General features: G+C 38.6%; 1 protein-coding gene across 2 annotated transcripts in view; it reads left to right on the top strand.

Moving 5' to 3' along the window:
* Window positions 1-2,669: 2,669 nt before the first annotated feature.
* LOC128660496 (NFX1-type zinc finger-containing protein 1) overlaps window positions 2,670-21,800 on the top strand; it is a 325,702-nt gene continuing 306,571 nt past the window's right edge. For both annotated transcript variants that reach the window (XM_053714391.1, XM_053714390.1), the window contains exon 1: window positions 2,670-2,740. The gene's annotated coding sequence lies outside the window, so the exon portion shown is untranslated. The remainder of the gene's footprint in view (window positions 2,741-21,800) is intronic.

Genomic DNA, 21,800 nt, shown 5'->3' with positions numbered 1-21,800 from the left:
CCACCCCTGCACTCTCTCCTTCTGTCAACTCTCACATCAGCGACTGCTTATCTGGCATTTCCTCCTGGATGGCCTCTCACCACCTAAAAATAAATATGTCCAAGACCGAACTACTTCTAATTCCCCCCTCTAGCTCCACACCAGTTTTTAATTTTTCTATCACTGTTGGTGGCACCACTATCTCCCCATCACCCCAAGTCTGCTGCCTCGGAGTCACTCTTGACTCAAATCTGTCCTTCATTCCCCACATCCAACTGTTCTCTTCATCCTGCTGCAACCACCTACGCAATATCTCCAAAATTCGTCCGTTTCTGAGTGCTGAAACTACCAAATAGCTCATCCACTCCCTGGTAATTTCCCAACTTGACTACTGAAACAACTTACTAACTGGCCTCCCTCTCTCCCGCCTCTCTCCCCTCCAATCCATCCTAAATGCATCTGCCAGGCTAATCCACCTCTCTCAACGCTCTGTTTCTGCTGCACCTCTCTGTGAGTCCCTTCACTGGCTCCCCATTCACAACAGAGTTAAATTCAAAATTCTCACCCTGACCTACAAAGCCCTCACCAATGCTGCCCCACCCTACCTGTCCTCACTCATCAACAAATATACTCCTGCCCGTCCCCTAAGATCCAACAATGACCTGCTTCTTGCATCCTCTACCATCACCTCCTCTCATTCTAGACTACAGGACTTCTCTTGTGCGGCACCAACCCTCTGGAACGCACTTCCTCGAGATGTCAGACTTGCCCCTAACCTCTCCTCCTTTAAACGTTCCCTAAAGACCTTTCTGTTCAGGGAAGCTTATCACCCAGCTTATCAAAAAACTAACTTCACTTAACTAACAGTTGCCCTCTATCTCCTCACTAATATCATTCTCACCTCTGCAGTCCTCACCTCCTGTTTCCAATCCTCCTAGCCGTCTAGATTGTAAGTTCCCACGGGAATAGGGCCCTCAATTCCCTCTGTATTTGTCTGTAAAATTTTGTGTCTTATCGTATTGTTTCTCCACTGTACTGTTATCTTTGTACCCATGGGCAGCGCTGCGGAATCTGTCGGCATTTTATAAATAAAGAATAATAATAATAATTTGGTTCTCTTTACAAATGTATAAGTCATGGCTTCAATTTGGGTTCTCCCTACAAAATGATATACAGTGTATTTTGTAGGTTAAAGAGTATATGACATAGATATAGTTTTGAGAGATTAGAGAACGTTTTGCCAACAATTTTGTAACAGTATTATATGAATTCAGTATCCATTAAATACAGTATGACTCTACATCAATTGCTAGAGGTGCATTAAAGGGTCAGTGTACTGTATAATAGTTTTTCCCTTAATTTGTTTCAGATTCCTTGTACCAGCTGCAGAGTATAAAATGTATGAGAAATTGCTACTTCAGTTTTTTTTGTATATGACATAGCTGTTTTTTTCTCTAATACCACAACCCATTAAAATGGGTTGAGCTTGCAGGGGTATCAGATTTCTTAATTTTGTCCCTTTCTGTGCACGTACATTTTCTGTCTGTATACCAAAGGCCAATAATTTGAGAGAACCTTACTAAAAAAAGGTGCTAAACTCACTGTTTCTGCGCTGCAGTAGATCGCAAAAATCAGCGTCTCTGCCCACACTCGGTGCACTGCTCTTTACCAGTGAGTTGACATTTCCACCTCTAAACCAATAGCCGTGCTAGGGTGACAGTTGACACGCACGGCTATTGGTTTAGAGGTCAAATCGTCATCCCTCTATCCCTTTGTCTCCCATAATTGTCACCTTGCATATTAGACCCTTGTTTTTAGCGCTGCAGAATCTGTTGGCGCTCTACAAATAACTGATAATAATAATAAAAGAAGAGCGCTGTGACGTGGGCTACCAGAGTCGTTATTTTTTGTGATCCACTGTGGCGCAGAAAGGGTGAGTTTAGCACCCTATTTTAATAAGTTATGAATGAAACTACACTTTATTTTTAGTGATGGTAAATCCTAGCATTTTTTAACAACTTGGATTTCTTATCACTTTAAATTTTCTGTACTTGAGTATTGACTATAGAAAACTGGGTAAACATAGCCAGCAAAATAAATAACACCACCAGTGGGGTAAGGAGAAACAAGTGATAATACAATTTTAATTTTCAATTGTTCTCCCTCAACAAAATCAGCTATTTCAAATATCAATATAAAGATAAAGGGTCTGTTTGTAAACACTTTAATACACCCCCGCAAGTAAAATGGATCATTAGGAACAAATTAAATGGGAGAAAAATAATTTTGACCTAAGCGTTCCTTTAAAACAGGCTCTAGTTGAAAGTCAGAGCTATTAACCAAGTATAGGAAGCAGCTCGGTATTTTTAAAACAAAAAAGACGTTCTCTATAGTAAAAACTGCATATTCTACTCATTGCACTATGAACAATAAAAACGTATTTAACAGGAATGCATATTGTAATTATCTATAAAATAACAGTACTGAAATGAAAACACTGAACTTTGATACCACTATCTGCCTTGCAACCAGATTATGGTCCATACTCTGCTACCAGTGCTACGATTATAAGGAAATGAAACTACGAAGCGAAGGATGGGCTTGCTGTACAGAAACCAGGGAAATGAAACCAAGTAACCAACCACGGCTTATAAATAGGAGGCGGAGCTTTGGGCATCATTCAGTGCTAAGCAAGAATGGCACTGGGGAACATGATGATTTGCAGATTGTGAGCTGTAATACTGAGAAAAAGCTACGGAAGGTGAGGAACTGCAGAAAACAGAAGGAAGGGGGAGATATCAAATAGGATACAGGCTGGAAAACAAGAAGTGAAAGCTGCTTGCTAGTATAAATAATACAAGATAGCATCGGATAGTAAGGAAGAGGGAGTGGAAAAAAATAGAAATAACTGAGCTACGAATTTATACTGTATTTTTTTTTATTTACTTCCATTTTCATTCTCTGCTATTCTATTCTCAGTACAGTGGGTGTGCCCCTATAATGTATATAATAGAATATTGCAGCCGCACCTTTTCTGTACTGTTAGATTGTGACTATGATTAGTTAATAGCCTATGGTTATGTAAAGGTCATCACCAGTTTGTTACATTTGGTTTTAATCTTTCAGAGCTGGTAACAATGAGGAAGTTTTTAATATAATAATTGTAAAAAATGTATTAAAAATAGTACTTTTGTTACAGTATGACTTTATCTAGTATGTTAAATTTCATTTACAGATGTTTTTTAAAAAAAAACGGGTTATAATTGCATGTTTTCCTCTGTATAGTACTAATATCTTCATTTATTTATTTTATTGTGTGTGTTGAGGCCACTTGTTTTAGGAATGAGACCAAACACCGTTCTCAGAACATATGGTGTATCTTGTTCATTAAGATGATGTCACCTCCTCACATCAGATATAATAGTTTGTTTCTGGACGTAATTTCCGTGTTGACTCATGGTGTGGCGTCACCTGCTGAAATCAGCTGAGTTGCTGTTGTTATTTACTTTATTCGCCTTTCATTTTAGATTTTTCATCACTGACTCACTTTTTTGTCTCTGCCTCTGTTTCAAAAGTGAGCATGTAGATAAATGTATTTGTGTACCTAGGTGTGTGTGTTTTTGTGGTTTTGAGGGCTTAGCTCCCTTTAAATAAATGCCACATGCAAACCAAGGTAGGGGAAATATAGTGATACTGGGCATCAAAACTGATGTGTCCTCGTGTTGTGCTCTTTCTCTTTTGTGCAAATGTAACCCTATCTATTTGCTGGTTTAAAAGTGTCAGTGTGTGTCAGTATCACTTTGTGAACTTATTTTACAATCCCTGTCTTCACATTTCCAAGTAAATGTTTACCAGTTTTTTTTTTTTTTTAATATAACACATATTTTATGTTCCTAAATTAAGCATCAGTTCATCTTTCCAAAACCCAAAATGTAGGATTTTATACCTATATAACAATGAATATGTCTGGGAGAAGGATAACCTAATTACTATGCTTATGAAATGTACTATGTATTTAATATCCCTTTAATCCTCATTTTTGTTTGTATAGAGATGCTATTGGCATTTTTTTTTTATTTCAGTGACATCTATAACATACATTTCAGTGATTGTGACAGCCTGAATGTAATCCTGGTAAATAACAGAAAAACAAAGTGAACCAAGATATATAGACAGCATTACATAATGTATGTTAATACAAACATTTTAACTTGATTTCCTTATCTTATCTCCTTTGAGGTGGGCTAATAGGGTTTTTGTACTGTTTAAAGCAATCAGAGTTAAAGTGAAAGTTCATTCTAGCGTTTTACAAACGTTAGGATTTACTATTGAAACAAAGGGCAATTTCATTCATGAGGTATAAGATACTTCATGCAGAAAGCTCCTTTATTTGATTCAATCGATCGCCACTCTTAGCTCCTACAGCAAAGCACTGCTAAAAATGTTTTTGGCTAAGAGGTGACGTTTTCACCTCTTAGCCAATAGCAGTGCGGTAAATCCGGCTCCCATGGGCGCCAAGCCGGATTTACCGCACGGTTATTGGCTAAGAGGTGAAAACGTCACCTCTAAGCCAAATTATTTTTAGCCGTGGGCTGCTGTAGCAGCTAAAAACTGTGATAGATTGAATCAAATAAAGGAACTTTCTACATGAAGTATCTTATACTTCATGAATGAAAGTGCCCTTTATTTGTTTCAATAGTAAATCCTAGCGTTTGTAAAACGCTAGGATTTACTTTCACTTTAAGCATGTTGCATTGTCAGTTAAACGGACATGATGCCCAATTGTTGAAGCACATGAAAGTGAAAAGCTGACTAGAAAATATCACCTGCACTTCTCTGTGTAAAAAAAAAAGTTACTTCAAATTTCTTAAATATTCACACCCCACTGAAAAGAGACTTTAACCAGCCAGTCAGGATACTTGTCCCAGGACAAGCTAGGGAGTGTGCATCATGTGCAGGCACTGTCATAGTTCTATGAAATCTCATGAGATCACGGCAAAGGTAAAGCATTACCTCAGCACTGCTGATGCTGATTAGCTATTTGTGTTTTGTCTTTTTTTGAACTTGCAGCTGGACAACAGCTGAAGTATTTACTGTTTATAAAGCACTTACTCTGGTGAGCTGAAGACATTTTGAGTTAAAATATCTTAGTTTTTTACATATAGATGCTCAGGTGATATTTTTTTCTTGTCAGCTTTTTACAGTTATACAGCATCACTTTCAACTGATTTAGCATATGAGTATTATGTCCCTTCAAATAAAAAAAACCCCTGCAATTTGCAATGAAGTCCTCTATAAAGCAAGATTAGTATTGTGCTAAAGGACCATTACAATACATTGCATACAGTAGAATAGTATAATCAACAAGTGCAAAATCAAAGACAATGCAATAACCCTTACTCTAAATTTTAAATGAAGAGTAGATTTTTTTCAACATTTAAAAATGTATTTCAATTTTTCCGGTTCACTGTATCATGTGACAGCTTTCACCCAATCGCAGACTCATATACGTATTCACTGTGAACCGTTGCACATTAATAGCTTGTTCTTGCTAGACTTGTGCTATTATGTCCTGAAAAAACCCTTAACTACCAGTGACATACAGGGTACATTGTGGTCATTAAGGGGTTAAACTAGATGCACTATATAAACCAAGAAAGTTTAATTTTTACTTTTAGTGTTCCTTTAATACAATATTAATTCAAAATTAAAATATAAAATAACAGCATTTTGAGAGATTTTGGGTGACACTCTAATTTCAATATGCATGGCTCAATTTAGCAATAGCATGTTCTATGACTGTATAACTTTCCTTTAAAGGGATGCTGAACCCAGATTTTTTCTTTCATGATTCAGATAGAACATGACATTTTAAGCAACTTTCTAATTTACTCCTATTATCAATTTTTCTTCCTTCGCTTCCTATCTTTATTTTAAAATCAAGAATGTAAATCTTAGCAGCCAGCCTATTTTAGGTTCAGCACCATGAATAGCGCTTGCTTATTGGAGGCTTACATTTACCCACCAATGAGCAAGCATAACCCAGGTTCTCAACCAAAAACGGGCCGGCTCCTATGCATCACATTCCTGCTTTTTAAATAAAGATAGCAAGAGAACGAAGAAAAATTGATAATAGGAGTAAATTAGAAAGTTGTATAAAATAGCCTGCTCTATCTGAATCATGAAATGAAAAAAAAATGGGTTTAGTGTCCCTTTAAGTGTTAAAGATGCTGTGGTGAAACTGGCACTGGCAGGATAAAAATGTCTTCAAGGAACTATGATCAGCTTCTGTTTGCTCACCTTCTGTTGGGCAGTATTTATATGCATTGACACTTCTAGAGTTAATAGTTTATTTACCTTTTCATGGTTGTAATTATTGTTTGTGTGCTCCATTTTGAATAGCCTCTGACTATAAAAAATACTATATATATATAAGAAGTTATTTCCAAATATTTATATATATATATATATATATATATATATATATATATATATATATATATATATATATATATACACACACACAGTTGTATGCAAAAGTTTAGGCACCCCTGACAATTTCCATGATTTTCATTTATAAATAATTTGGTGTTTGGATCAGCAATTTTATTTTTATCTATCAAATAACTGAAGGACACAGTAATATTTCAGTAGTAAAATGAGGTTTATTGGATTAACAGAAAGTGTGCAATATGCATCCAAACGAAATTAGACAGGTGCATAAATTTGGGCACCCTTGTCATTTTGTTGATTTGTATACCTGTAACTACCTAGCACTGATTAATTGGAACACACAATTGGTTTGGTGAGCCCATTAAGCCTTGAACTTCATAGACAGGTGCATCCAATCATGAGTAAAGGTATTTAAGGTTGGCAATTGCAAGTTGTTGTTTTCTTTGACTCTCCTCTGAAGAGTGGCAACAACAAACAAACAACTCTCAAATGACCTGAAAACAAAGATTGTTCAACATTATGGTTTAGAGGAAGGCTACAAAAAGCTATCGCAGAGATTTAAGCTGTCAGTGTCCACTGTGAGGAACATAGTGAGGAAATGGAAGACCACAGGCACAGTTCTTGTTAAGGCCAGAATTGTCAGGCCAAGTAAAATATCAGAGAGGCAAAGGGTGGTGAGAACGGTCAAAAACAGCCCATAGACCACCTCCAAAGACCTACAACATCATCTTGCTGCAGATGGTGTCACTCTGCATCGTTCAACAATTCAGCTCACTTTGCACAAGGAGACGCTGTATGGGAGAGTGATGCGGAAAAAGCCTTTTCTGCACACACGCCACAAACATAGTCGCTTGAGGTATGCAAACGTACATTTGGACAAGCCAGCTTCATTTTGGAAGAAGGTGCTGTGGACTGATGAAACAAAGATTTTGTTATTTGGTCTTAACAAGGGGCGTTATGCATGGTGGTAAAAGAACACAGCGTTCCAAGACAAACACTTGCTACCCACAGTAAAATTTGGTGGATGTTCCATCATGCTGTGGGGCTGTGTGGCCAGTGCCGGTACTGGGAATCTTGTTAAAGTTAAGGGTCGCATGGATTCCACTCAATATCAGCAGATACTTGAGAATAATGTTGAGGAATCAGTCACAAAGTTGAAGTTACGCCGGGGCTGGATATTTCAACAAGACAATGACCCAAAACACTGCTTAAAATCTACTCTGTCATTTATGCAGAGGAACAAGTACAATTTTCTGGATTGGCCATCCCAGTCCCCAGACCTAAATATCATTGAAAATCTGTGGGGTGATTTGAAGCGAGCTGTCCATGCTCGGCAACCATCAAACCGAACTGAACTGTAGATGTTTTGCAAGGAGGAATGGTCCAAAATACCTTCATCCAGAATCCAGGCACTCATTACAGGCTATAGGAAGCGTCTAGAGGCTGTTATTTCTGCTAAAGGAGGCTCTACTAAATATTGATGCAATATTTCTGTTGGAGTGCCCAAATTTATGCACCTGTCTAATTTTGTTTGGATGCATATTGCACATTTTCTGTTAATCCAATAAACCTAATTTCACTACTAAAATATTACTGTTTCCATCAGTTATTTGATAGATCAAAATTAAATTGCTGAGCCAAACACCCAATTATTTATAAATGAAAATCATGGAAATTGTCAGGGGTGCCTAAACTTTTGCATATGATTGTGTATATATATATATATATATATATATATATATATATATATATATATATATATATATATATATATATATATACATACAGTATCTCACAAAAGTGAGTACACCCTCACATTTTTGTAAATATTTTATTATATCTTTTCATGTGACAACACTGAAGAAATGACACTTTGCTACAATGTAAAGTAGTGAGTGTACAGCCTGTATAACAGTGTAAATTTGCTGTCCACTCAAAATAACTAAACACACAGTCATTAATGTTGAAACCATTGGCAACAAAAGTGAGTACACCCCTAAATGGAAATGTCCAAATTGGGCCCAAAGTGTCAATATTTTGTGTGGCCACCATTATTTTCCAGCACTGCCTTAACCTTCTTGGGCATGGAGTTCACCAGAGCTTCACAGGTTGCCACTGGAGTCCTCTTCCACTCCTCCATGATGACATCACACAGCTGGTGGATGTTACAGACCTTGCGTTCCCCCACCTTCTGTTTGAGGATGCCCCACAAATGCTCAATAGGGTTTGGTCTGGAGACAAGCTTGGCCAGTCCATCACCTTAACCCTCAGCTTCTTTAGCAAGGCAGTGGTCGTCTTGGAGGTGTGTTTATCATGTTGGAATACTGCCCTACGGCCCAGTCTCCGAAGGGAGGGGATCATGCTCTGCTTCAGTATGTCACAGTACATGTTGGCATTCATGGTTCCCTCAATGAACTGTAGCCTCCCCAGTGCCTGCAGCACTTATGCAGGCCCAGACCATGTCACTTCCACCACCATGCTTGACTGTAGGCAAGAAACAATTGTCTTTGTACTCCTCATCTGGTTTCCGCCACACACGCTTGACACCATCTGAACAAAATAAGTTTATCTTTGTCTCATCAGACCACAGGACATGGTTCCAGTAATCCATGTCCTTAGTCTGCTTGTCTTCAGTAAACTGTTTGCGGATTTTCTTGTGCATCATCTTTAGAAAAGGCTTCCTTTTGGGACGACAGCCATGCAGACCAATTTGATGCAGTGTGCGGGGTATGGTCTGAGCACTGACAGGCAGCAATGCAGGCAGCACTCATACGTCTATTTCCCAAAGACAACCTCTGGATATGACGCAGAGCACGTGCAATCAACTTCTTTGGTCGACCATGGCGAAGCCTGTTTTGAGTGGAACCTGTCCTGTGAAACCACTGTATGGTCTTGCCCACCGTGCTGTAGTTCTACTTATAGTCGTTCCACTATCTTGTCTACCTGCCTGTATGATGGGGATAGTATGCCCTGTATATGTATATATTGCTTGCTCAGTATAAGCCTGTAATGAAACGTTTAATCTAAGCATTGCTCATTGGTCCTGTTAACTGCTGCCCATCGGTTACATAATGTCTATCTATGCTGAATACTTTTTTCTATTGATATTCTGTTTGATCTTTAATTGTATCTACCGTTGCATTATGATTCCCATTTCCTCTGTATATGTACATGGTTGCAATGTTCACTTATTTGGTATATTGTGGTATATTTTGTTTTTTTAATTCATTTGTTTTTTAATTAATTTGTATGGGGTTTGTTGACACTTGGTGGTTGCCATGGCAACAATTTTGGCGCAATTTCACACTGGGGGAGGGTCTTATGGAACAGTATAAATGTTTGCTTCATTCTATGTACTCTGGTCTGATGAAGAGGTGTATTCCCCGAAACGTCACTGAATAAATCCAGTATTGTCAAGACCAGTGAGTGCTGTCTCCTGATTTCCATATTCTACACCATATTCTAGCACCCTGGCATTTGGAACTAAAGTGTTAGTGAGAGTGCACCTGTCAATACCTGCTGTATGTGTATATATATATATATATATATATATATATATACACAAAGTTATCCATATTGCCCGCATGAACTAGCAGTCTCCTGTTGTGAAAAGCAAATAAGAAAAGCATGTGATAAGAGGCTGTCTATAGTGGCATAGAAACAGGCAGACATTTAGATGTTTAAATGCTATAAAGTATATTAATATAAAAATGTTGGTTGTGCAAAGCTGTGGAATGGGTAGTAAAGGCATTGCCTATCTTTTTAAACAATAGCAATTTTGGTGTAGACTGTCCCTTTAAGGGATATGCCTAATGCCCTGACACTGGGTAAAATGCAATACACAGCACACTGTGACTGGGGGGCAGTGCAAGATCACAGCCACTCTTCTCCCTGTAGTGCTTTTTTAGTGCCAGCCCAAAATCACTTTAGTTTTATCTGTGTGAAGAAAAACTTGCCTTCCAGCACTAAGAGATCTACCTATATTATGAGAGGTAGAGTCATAAGAGTCATTTTGCCTTCTTTTTCCCCCAGCTGCAGTGTTAATTTTGACGGCAAATTTCGATTTAGTTTTAGTCTTTTGACTAAAATATCATTTTAGTTTTAGTCGTATTTTAGTTATCTGAATTGTTTTAGTTTTAGTCTCGTTTTAGTCGACTGAATCTCCAGTAGATTTTAGTTGACTAAAATCTAAGGGGTTTAGTTAAAGTGCAATGCATTATTTAAGCATTTCTCTATAATTTGCAAACTGATTATATACTCCAGGAGTAAACATAACACCTGTTATTATTTATGGTATTAAGGTTTAAACATGCAATACAGACACAGATTTAGCCATTGTGATATATAACATCTTTATTAAACTTAACATTAAATAAAACCAAGTTTCATAAACAAACAGTGTAACTTTAAATATAGAAAAACAAAACTAAACTGTATTGGCTGTATTGCACATATTACCCAATATAAAAACTTTAGCAGTTCTCTGTTAATAATTAATACAAGTATCAAGTAACTCAACACAACAAAAAGTATCTGCAGCTAGCACAGGCACAGCATAACTTAAACCCATACTTGTGGGTTATGCTTATTTTTCGGCAATGATATTAGCACTGCTCTAGAACTTAAAATCTCATTATATACTCCTGGAGTAAAGGTTTATTAACCTGTTTTTATTTATGGTATTAAGGTTTGAACATGCAATACAAATTTAACAGATTTAACTGTTGTGGTATATAACATTTCTTTATCTCAAAATTTAATAAAATTAAGTTTTGTAAATTTGACAAAAGAGCAGTAATAAAATATGGATTGATTATAACACCTTGCATAAAATGTTTTTGTCAGATAATTTTGACTTAGTTTTAGTCATAGTCTTTGACTAAAATGTCATTTTGATTTAGTTTTAGTCATAGTCTTTTGACTAAAATGCCATTTTAGTTTTAGTCGTATTTTAGTAATCAAAATCTCTTAACACTGCCCAGCTGCCAAGTGTAGGCCCCTCCCACCATTGCGTGGTTAGATAACAGTCACAATGTCAGGTGTCTTCTTAAACTTCCTGCTTTAGAACTGCTTCTTATATCAGTACTTTTGCTCCTTTCAATTTACAAGTCTGTAAACTCTGGAAGCAGTGAAGAAAGTGAGAGGGAAATATAAGACTTAGGGGACATTTTATTTACCTGCATTTGTATGGGATGATTGGTTGCATGAGAACGGGGGGGATTGCACAAGAGCTTTTGTGCAATCTTAAATTTCGCCAAGCAATGCTGCTTAGCAGGCAGTCAGGTTCTCTGCTAGATAAGTTGTCCGTCAGCAGCTTGCACACAGTATATTTCAGCAACTGCACACAGCAGTCATAAAGATCAGATTCTTCGTTAAACAATTTGTTAATAATAAAAAAATCAGTCTTTATTTCTGTAGGATAGTGATGTCATATACAGGTGGCCCTCGTTTTACAACGGTTCAATTTACACCGTTTCAGAATAACAACCTTTTTTTCCAGTCATGTGACTGCATTTAAAAGCATTGAGAAGCAGTGCATTTATTAAAATAGCCAGTAGGTGGAGCTGTCCGCTTGTGTTGCAGCAAAGCCAAGCAAGCTGAAATTAATCAGTTTAACCAGACCTGAGCTAGCGAGCAGATTTCAAAGGAACAAGATCTTCCTGTCTATAAATCAGTCCAGATTAAAATGCATAGAAAAAACTGTTTGCAGAAAAATGCAAGTGAAGTCTGTGTTGTGTGATTATTTTATTAGGTTTATAATGCTGTTTAGCAAATGTTTTTGTTCATTTAACTTAGTTTAGTTATATATTCTGTGTGGTGTGATTATTTTATTAGGTTTATAATGCTGTTTAGCATTTAAAATCTTAATTTCAAAGCTTTAAAAATAATGTATTAGGTGTTACTTATGACAATTTTGAGAGGGTCCTGGAACCTATCACCCTCACTTCCCTTTGACTTACATTATAAACTGGGTTTCAATTTACAACGGTTTCAAATTACAACCATTCCTTCTGGAACCTAACCCCGGCGTAAACTGAGGGCTACCTGTATTTGCGTTTTCAGATTTTTTTTTAACTTTATTGAAAATATGCTATGTCAAAGTCAGGTACATAATAATAATCAGTCTCCATCTGTAAGGAAATTAGTGTGTTATTGTTTATTTGTGTTGCAGTGTTAATTTGTAACCCCTGAGTGTCTGTGCATATTCATTTATGTTAACTCATAAAACCATATATGTATTTACATTAATTCTGCATTCTGCCCTATCCCCAAAATTTCTCCTAGATTTTAAATGAATTTGTCAAACCTCAATCTAATGCAATGCACGGCCCAATCTAACACAAGAATGCTTACAGTTATTATTGGTGGAGCACTGTTAAAGGGACACAAAACCCCAATTTTTTCTTTCATTATTCAAATAGAGCAGCTTTCTAATTTACTACTATTATAATTTTTTCTTTGTTCTTTTGCTATCTTTATTTGAAAAAGCAGGAATGTAAAGCAAAGGAGCCGGCTCATTTTTGGTTCACCACCCTGGCTAGCGCTTGCTGATTGGTAGCTAAATTGCATGCTTTATCTGAATTATGAAAGAAAAAAATTGGGTTTTGTGTCCCTTTAAGTTGCAACAAGGCCAATAACTTATATTATATTAGACATTAGACACACACAAACATATATATATAATATGAGTATGTGTCTGTGCATTTATCTGTGCATTTAATATGTTTATTAACCCTTTAACTGCTAAGCACTTTCTCACCTGGGTGCTAAGCTGATTTAATTTATTTTTTTAATTTTTTTATTTTGTGAAAAAAAGTTTTAACTTTTTTTTTATTTTTTTCTTGGTGGGTCTTGGGGGTCTGTAGCTGCTTAGATGACTGAGATACAGGCTTCTAAGCAGCATGCCCCCTTTTCCTATACTCTGTATTGACAAATTGTTAATAAAGTTGCGCGGTGACGTCACCGTGCAAAACGTGATGCCTCGGTTATGCCTGTCACTCTACAGGCACGATCGCTGGGGTAGGAGTGGGTGGGAGACCCCAGATCTCCCTCAAGCTGGGAGAGTGCTAGTGACGGCTCTGATCCATCATTAGCACCAGAGTGGGAAACTCTGTGACGGCTCAGAGCCGTCATTAGCACTCAAAGGGTTCAACTGTGTAGCAATTTTACTACCCCTTGAGCCAGTAACTTACATAGAAACAGCCCTATTCTCTTGACTTTTAACAGAGCATACAGAGTAATTATTTTAACCTGTTTGACCGCAATTAACAGACACACTATTGTTATTATCCAACGTGACTGTGATTCAAATATTTTGGCCTAAATTACAAGGTGCGCTAAGCCGAAGGTGTTTAAAAAAAGAAAAAATGTTCTTCACAAAGTTTTCCATTAGTGTTAGTGTACATATGTGTATGCACATTCATATGTATGCAAACATACACACATAAAAATCCACACAGATTTTATGATAATGACACCAACTTCTTGGCATTATAGTGTTGGTGTCTGTGATTAAAGCTCTTCCATGGATGTTGGCTTTGTGAAATTCTCTTTGGATTGTTTTTGTCGAAACAGTGTCTTCAAGGTGGATATTGAGTTCTGCTGTTACTTTTGCTGCAGTCGTTCTTTTTTTGGCCACAATCCTTTTAGAATTCAATGGTCTCTGTTGTTCGGTTTTATTTCACCCACTATTCTTCTTAACTGATGAAGTCTTGCCATGATTTGTGTAAGCAGTCATAAATGTGGAGATGGGTGCGCTTGAAACACCAAGCAATTTTGGTTAGCGCACCTTAGGGTTAGAGCTCGATTGAAAGCCAAACTTGCGTTTTATAGCAAGCCCCAAAAAAGTCTATTAGACTTTAAAACAATATTAGTAATAAAAAACCAGATATATATATATTACTAAATTTAAAGGGATATTATACCCTCGTTTTTTCTTTGAATAAATGTTTTGTAGATGATCTATTTATATAGCCCATAAAGTTTTTTTTATGTATAGTTTTGCTTATTTTTAAATAACATTGCTCTGATTTTCAGACTCCTAACCAAGCCCCAAAGTTTTAGGAAAATACTGATGTATTCCTGCTCCAGCTTGCTCCTGTTTGTGTAAAGAGTCTTTCTTTCCTAAGATATGGTGAGTCCACAACGTCATCAATTACTGTTTGGATATCACTCCTGGCCAGCAGGAGGAGGCAAAGAGCACCACAGCTAAGCTGTTAAGTGTCACTCCCCTACCCATATTCCCCAGTCATTCTCTTTGCCTCTGTTAATGGAAGAGGTGAAGTTTCTGTGTCTGAAGAAACTTGGGCCTAGATTTGGAGTTCGGCGGTAGCCGTCAAAACCAGCGTTAGAGGCTCCTAACGCTGGTTTTGGCCGCTCGCTGGTATTTGGAGTCAGTGATTAAAGGGTCTAACGCTCACTTTTCAGCCGCGACTTTTCCATACCGCAGATCCCCTTACGTCAATTGCGTATCCTATCTTTTCAATGGGATCTTCCTAACGCCGGTATTTAGAGTCGTTTCTGAAGTGAGCGTTAGAGCTCTAACGACAAAACTCCAGCCGCCTGAAAATAGCAGGAGTTAAGAGCTTTCTGGGCTAACGCCGGTTTATAAAGCTCTTAACTACTGTGCTCTAAAGTACACTAACACCCATAAACTACCTATGTACCCCTAAACCGAGCTCCCCCCACATCGCCGCCACTCGATTAAAATATTTTAACCCCTAATCTGCCGACCGCCACCTACGTTATACTTATGTACCCCTAATCTGCTGCCCCTAACCCCGCCGACCCCTGTATTACATTTATTAACCCCTAACCTGCCCCCCACAACGTCGCCACCAGCTACTTAAAATAATTAACCCCTAATCTTCCGACCGCAAAGCGCCGCCACCTACGTTATCCCTATGTACCCCTAATCTGCTGCCCCTAACACCGCCGAACCCTATATTATATTTATTAACCCCTAATCTGCCCCCCTCAACGTCGCCGACACCTGCCTACACTTATTAACCCCTAATCTGCTGAGCGGACCGCACCGCTACTATAATAAAGTTATTAACCCCTAATCCGCCTCACTAACCCTATCATAAATAGTATTAACCCCTAATCTGCCCTCTCTAACATCGCCGACACCTACCTTCAATTATTAACCCCTAATCTGACGACCGGAGCTCATCGCTACTATAATAAATGGATTAACCCCTAAAGCTAAGTCTAACCCTAACACTAACACCCCCCTAACTTAAATATAATTTACATCTAACGAAATAAATTAACTCTTATTAAATAACTTATTCCTATTTAAAGCTAAATACTTACCTGTAAAATAAATCCTAATATAGCTACAATATAAATTATAATTATATTATAGCTATTTTAGGATTAATATTTATTTTACAGGCAACTTTGTAATTATTTTAACCAGGTACAATAGCTATTAAATAGTTAAGAACTATTTAATAGTTACCTAGTTAAAATAATAACAAATTTACCTGTAAAATAAATCCTAACCTAAGATATAATTAAACCTAACACTACGCTATCAATACATTAATTAAATAAACTACCTACAATTACCTACAATTAACCTAACACTACACTATCAATAAATTAATAAACACAATTCCTACAAATAAATACAATTAAATAAACTAGCTAAAGTACAAAAAATAAAAAAGAACTAAGTTACAAAAAATAAAAAAATATTTACAAACATAAGAAAAATATTACAACAATTTTAAACTAATTACACCTACTCTAAGCCCCCTAATAAAATAACAAAGCCCCCCAAAATAAAAAATTCCCTACCCTATTCTAAATTAAAAAAGTTACAAGCTCTTTTACCTTACCAGCCCTGAACAGGGCCCTTTGCGGGGCATGCCCCAAGAATTTCAGCTCTTTTGCCTGTAAAAAAAAACACATACAATACCCCCCCCCAACATTACAACCCATCACCCACATACCCCTAATCTAACCCAAACCCCCCTTAAATAAACCTAACACTAAGCCCCTGAAGATCTTCCTACCTTGTCTTCACCATCCAGGTATCACCGATCCGTCCTGGCTCCAACATCTTCATCCAACCCAAGCGGGGGTTGGCGATCCATCATCCGGTGGCTGAAGAGGTCCAGAAGAGGCTCCAAAGTCTTCCTCCTATCCGGCAAGAAGAGGACATCCGGACCGGCAAACATCTTCTCCAAGCGGCATCTTCGATCTTCTTCCATCCGGTGCGGAGCGGGTCCATCTTGAAGCAGGCGACGCGGATCCATCCTCTTCTTCCGTTGTCTCCCGACTAATGACGGTTCCTTTAAGGGACGTCATCCAAGATGGCGTCCCTCGAATTCCGATTGGCTGATAGGATTCTATCAGCCAATCGGAATTAAGGTAGTAATTTTCTGATTGGCTGATGGAATCAGCCAATCAGAATCAAGTTCAATCCGATTGGCTGATCCAATCAGCCAATCAGATTGAGCTCGCATTCTATTGGCTGTTCCGATCAGCCAATAGAATGCGAGCTCAATCTGATTGGCTGATTGGATCAGCCAATCGGATTGAACTTGATTCTGATCGGCGGCCCGGACCGACATCACCTCATGCAGAATTCCCAGGGGTTCCTCGGCTTGGGTGCTCAACACCTCATGAGCGGTTGGCTCCGTTTGGTAATGGTGAGCAGCCGCCCTTGGGGCCTGGTTCTGTCTGACCTGGTTCCAAGCTTGTCTGCTCCGATTTTGGGTGCACTCACGTGCCATATGTCCCCACTGCTTGCAGGTGTGGCATTGTATATTCGCCCGTCCGTTGTTAGGCTGTAGTCCATGGTGCCTCCTGGCATCAAAATGCTGGTCTGCTAATCTGGCTGCTTCGGTTAAGGTGAGGGGTTTTCGATCTCTCACCCATTCTTGGGCTTCTGGGGACAAGCCGTTAAAGAATTGCTCCAACAGCATCAGTTGTCGCAATTCTTCCATGGTGGTAGCTTGGCTGGCCTGTATCCACCCTTGAGATGCTTGATCCAGCTTGTGGGCCCACTCTGCATGTGAATCTCTTTCTGGCTTGCGCAGGCCTCTAAACTTGCGCCGGTATGCCTCTGAGGTAATGGCATATCTTTCCAAGATCGCTCTCTTCACTTTAGCATAATCCTTGCTGTCCTCCCTGGGTACAGCGCGATACGCTTCCGCTGCTCTACCGGCTAGCTTGCCTGCTAGCACCGGCACCCATACGGACTGCTCCAAATCATGTAACTCACTAAGTCTCTCAAAATCCTGTAAATACCCATCGATCTCATCCTTCTCCTCACAAAACATTTTAAATGCATGGTATGGGATTTTGGGTCTTACTGGGTTGCTGAGTGCGTCCAAAATGGATTCTGCTCGGGAGGATGCATTCCGCGGACTGTATGCCATCACATACTCCTGCACATCTGCCATTACCACGGATATCATATCCCGTGGTACAGGTTGGGGTAAAAATTCCAGCCTGGTCCTCATTTCCCTCTGGTATAGGGTCTCCTCCATGGCTGCTGGAGGCGTAGCGCTGCGAGCTCTGTCTCCCTCCATCAGCTCAGCAATTAATATAGCCTTGGGTTTGCTGCTGCCTATCTTTCCCCTGGCTTCTAGCAGTTCCTTTAACGTTTGTCTCTTTAGCTTAGAATAATCCATCTCCATTCACTTTGGTCCCTGGTACTCCTTCCATCTTAGTCAGTATTGTAGTAATCCCCCTCTTCCTGAGGTTACTGGCTTGTGTAGTTGCTCTTCTGGGCGATAAGGTTCATTCCGTCGCTTGCCACCAATTGTAACGGTACCAACAGGATACCAAGGGTTAACACCAGGGAACAATGTCCTGCATAGGGAATCAGCAATTCACAACCCAGCCAGTTTTCAGGTTTAAACAGAATGACATTTATTAAAAGGCTATGCCTAGTATTTATGCAGGTTTGACCCCCCAGATCGGGGGGGTTGAAAGAATGTTGACATTAGATGGAGGGAACACGCCCTTGACATGATACAATAGATTTACCTTGCTTAAGCTGATAACAATTTAAACACAAGACACATTTGGCTTTTCTTATCACCTAAGCATTTGCTCTCTGAGGGTGATTAAACAATGGACTGTTTATCAATAACATTAATGACAGTGCACAATAGCTGAGGCTAAAGCTGAACACAGTTAACTCCTTCAGTGCTGACCGAAGGGTCTGTCACATCTACATAGCACAATATACTGCCTATAGACAACCTTTCTTACGTTATAGTCCAGAAGTGGCTAGGTTTGCCACAAGTATAATGCAAATATGCATTTTACAATATGATGCAATTCCTTTTATGTCTGTATGCAATATCATCCTAATTGGATGTTGTAAATATGGAAATATTTTCTTGAGGCCTCCTTACATTTTAAGTTTGTTTTTATTTTGCATGTCACGCCACCCTTGACCAGTAGGGGTCAATATAGCAGCAATACTAATGGGCCATTGTCATTATAAAGTATTGAAAGAGTTAATATGATGAAGCAATTACCTGGCCCAGCCTATTTAAACAGGTGTGGTGTGTGTGTTTGTTATCACATGACTAAGGGGTACTGACCCCGAAACGTTGTGGTATTCTGTGTCTGATCCTGTTCAAATAAAATTTTGGGATTTTTAGCAAGAGGAGTTACCCTTGTTTTTCTTCTTCATATTCTATTGCTGGTGAGTGTGGCAGTCACTCCAAAGGAGTACCCTCTACCCTGGGTTTGTAGCTGGTGCTGGATTACTTTCATTTCACAGCGGTTCCTTGGGATTTCAGTCTGGCATATCTGTTTCCTCCGTTTGCTCTCCTTCCACAAGTCATTGCTCTATCAAACAGGAGAGAGCATCGGTAATTCTAATAGCTACTGCGTGGCCTCACAGGATAAGTAAAGATGTCGTCTCTTCCACCTTGGAGGCTGCCTCTGAGGAAGGACCTTCTAACGCAGGATCTATTCTTTCATCCAAGTCTTGTTTCTCTGAAGCTGACTGCTTGGAAATTGAATGCCTAGTTCTGTCTAAGCGTCAGTCATAGAAACCATGATTCAGGCTTGCAAGTCTGTTACTAGAAAGATTTACCATAAGGTATGGCGTAAATACTTTTATTAGTGTGAATCCAAGGGCTACTCTTGGAGTAGGGTCAGGATTCATAGAATTTTGTCTTTTCTCCAGGAAGGCCTGGAGAAAGGACTGTCAGCCAGTTCTCTGAAGGGTCAGATTTCTGCATTATCCATTTTGTGGCATAAACGTCTGGCGGATGTGCCAGATGTTCAATCTCTTTGTCAGGCCCTGGTTAGAATCAGGCCTGTGTTTAAGTCTGTTGCTCCTCCTTGGTGTCTTAACCTTATTCTTAAAGTTTTGCAGCGGGCTCCGTTTCAACCAATGCATTCCATAGATATTAAGTTGTTATCTTGGAAGGTTTTGTTTCTTATTGCTATTTCTTCTGCTCGGAGAGTCTCGGAACTCTCATCTTTGCAGTGTGATTTGCCTTATCTTTCATGCTGATAAGGCGGTTCTTCGTACTAAGTTGGGTTTTCTTCCAAAGGTGGTTTCTAATACAAATATTAATCAGGAAATTGTTGTTCCTTCTCTATGTCCTAATCCTTCTTCTCATAAGGAACGTTTGTTGCATAACTACAGGCGACTAAGAATTTTCCCCAGTCCTCTGCCCTGTTTGTTTGCTTCTCTGGAAAGCGTAAAGGTCAGAAAGCTTCTGCTTCTTCTCTTTCTCTCTGGTTGAGAAGTATAATTCGTTTTACTTATGAGACTGCTGGTCAGCAGCCCCCTGAGAGAATTACGGCTCATTCCACGAGGGCTGTCTCCCCTTCTTGGGTTTTCAAACATGAAGCTTCTGTGGAATAGATTTGCAAGGCTGCAACTTGGTCCTCTCTGCATACTTTTTCCATATTTTCTAAATTTGATACTTTTTCCTTGGCTGAGGCTTCTTTTGGGAGTAAAGTTCTTCAAGTGGTGGTGCCTTATGTTTAGGTCTGCCTGTCTTGTTATTCCTCCCTAGTCATCTATGTCCTCTAGCTTGGGTATTGATTCCCAACAGTAATTGATGACGTTGTGGACTCACCATATCTTAGGAAAGAAAACAAAATGTATACTTACCTGATAAATTTCTTTCCGGATATAGTGAGTCCACGACCCCACCCTTAAATTTAAGACAGTTATTTTTTACTATACCTCAGACACCTCTACACCTTTGTGTTATTCCTTTTTTCCATTTTCCTTCGGTCGAATGACTGGGGATTATGGGTAAGGGAGTGACACTTAACAGCTGTGCTGTGGGGCTCTTTGCCTCATCCTGCTGGCCAGGAGTGATATCCCAACAGTAATTGATGACGTCGTGTACTCACCATATCCAGAAAGAAAGAAATTTATTAGGTAAGCATAAATTTTGTTTTTCATATGCAGAGGAAGGGGGAGTGTCTGTTATTTCCCACTTGCAGTGGGTTTTCCAGCTACCTTTTCAACAGAGCTAAGCTGGGAGCTTCTATGTAAGTTTTTAAATGGTTTTATACTGGGTTTTTATATCAGTATCTGTGCATATTATTCTTTATAGTAGTGTCTATTACATGCAGTTACTATATGAAAATTAGTGTATACTGTCCCTTTAATATGTATAAATATGAGTGAAATACTATATTTTAATATTTTTTATAAATGTTTTGATATACTTTTATTTATTTATTTTAACCCTAAGATTTTTCAGTAAAGTCTCCAGTTATGCGAACTGGAGCACAACACATTATTCACCACTTATCAGTGATGTTAGTGTAGGACACGCTAAAAAAATATCCTTAGCACACGTATGACTGTTGGAATACAATTGCAGCAAACAAAATATTATTAGATTTAGAAAAGTTATCAGTTGTAATGCAATTCTTTTTGCCATTACAGAAAAGTCTAGCAATTACAAAGGGCAATTATAGTGAAAAAATACATGCTCTCATTTGTTAGACCTTGTAGTTTTATCTTCTTTGACTCTGCAAAGGTATTAAACACATAGTTAAAGTACCACCCAGGAGCAGTAGAGAACTGGTGTTCCCAATTGGAAACTGGCATTGAGCCAATTAGCATTGTTAGTTGCACAGCTGCATTGCGTTAATTGTGCTTCTAAATAGGTTTGCAGCAGTTTTTTGCTTGGGAGCTGCAGAGAACTTTAAAGGGATATGGAAAAAAAAGAAGAAAAAAATTTGATAATTCAGATAGAGAATACAATTTGTAAACATCTTTCCAATTTACTTCTGTTATCTAATTTGCGTAGTTCTCTTGGTATCCTTTGTTAAAAAGCATAAATAGCTAGGCTCACGAGCTGAGAGGTAACTGCTGATTGGGGGCTGCACATACAGTGGAAATAAAAAGT

The sequence above is a fragment of the Bombina bombina genome, chromosome 5, assembly GCF_027579735.1.
Source record: "Bombina bombina isolate aBomBom1 chromosome 5, aBomBom1.pri, whole genome shotgun sequence".
In the NCBI taxonomy this organism is placed as follows: domain Eukaryota; kingdom Metazoa; phylum Chordata; class Amphibia; order Anura; family Bombinatoridae; genus Bombina; species Bombina bombina.
This window is presented reverse-complemented; position numbering and strand designations above follow the sequence as displayed.